Genomic DNA, 1,547 nt, shown 5'->3' with positions numbered 1-1,547 from the left:
TGGTAAAACTGTTAGCGCGACGGTCTCTGAATCCGTAGACCCGGGTTCGATTCCCGGCGGAGAATATGGCGAAAGTTTTTCTTCTTTTTTTTTTACATGTAGACAAGGCTCCAGTGAGTAACAGAAATAACGATTATGAAAATGATGATAATAATAATAACAATATCAATGATAATGAAAATAGCACAAATGTTAATGGTAGTAAAACTAGAAATAATGATTATAAAAACAGAAGTAATGATTATTGATAATAATGATAATAACATTAATGATGATAGTAATGATGATAATGAAGCATCAGGATCATAATGATAACAACGATGATAATAATGACAATAAGAATAGTAATAACAACAATTGCAATAACAATAATGATGATAGCAATATTATTATTAATGATGATAATAATGACAACAATAGAAATGACAATATGAATGATAATAAAGGTAATAACATTAATATCCACAATTTAAAGTAGTAATGATAGTAAGACAAGATAGCAATAGCAATAATGATAATTATAATAATGATGATAAAGACAAAGATAACAATAACAAAATAACAGCAGCTACAACAACTATGATATATATAATGATAATACAAATGAAATTGTCATAAGAAAAATAATAATGATAATAGTAATGATGCGAGGAAATGAAAAGAGAAAGAATAATAAGCGAAGAAACACAGAAAATTGTAGAAAGGAAATAAAATAAAAAATAAAGAAATGCGAGAAGATGAGAAAAAGCGAAAGTAGAAAATGCGACAAATGTGTGATAAAAGTTCGAAGAAAAATGAAGAGAATCGACCCTGTCATTAGAACACAAAGAAAAATGAGAAACATGAAAGTAAAATATGCATCAAATGCGTGATAGATATGGGAGAGAAAAAATGGGAAACAAATAGCTATAGCAAACAGAAAATAGAACGAAGAGAATGGAAACGTGTGTAAATGAGAAAAATCGAAAGCAGAAAATGAGTCTCGAGTGCGATAAAAGTGCAGATTAAGAACAACACTGCGAAAGAAAAAGAAATTTGCGAAATAAATACAAAATAGGCGAAGAAAAGTGAAACCAAAATGCATTCATCAAAACTTATTAGAAAAAAACGCGAAATATTAAACGTTCAAGAAAGGAAAATGGTGTGTTAACAAATTAGAAAGTGTAAACTGTACGATATGATACTATAATAATGATAACAAGAAGAAAAAGAAGTAGTCTCTCCCTCTCTCTGCATATAGATCATATTCTCTGTTCGACTGCAATTTCACAACAATCTTCGCAAATATTTCTCTCCAAAATAAGTTATTTTAGTGAAAGCCAAAGAATGTAGAATGAAGGGTTTTGACGTTCCACACTGGAACAGAAAAAATGGAATTTTCATTGACCTAACATACGTTACAACAGGCCCACATGCACACACATTGGCACAAACGCGTACACACATCACGCTAGTGTTTATTACCATCACCATATAATATATATATATATATATATATATATATATATATATATATATATATATATATATATATATATATATATATA

This window comes from Penaeus vannamei, chromosome 20, assembly GCF_042767895.1.
Source record: "Penaeus vannamei isolate JL-2024 chromosome 20, ASM4276789v1, whole genome shotgun sequence".
Lineage (NCBI taxonomy): Eukaryota > Metazoa > Arthropoda > Malacostraca > Decapoda > Penaeidae > Penaeus > Penaeus vannamei.
This window is presented reverse-complemented; position numbering follows the sequence as displayed.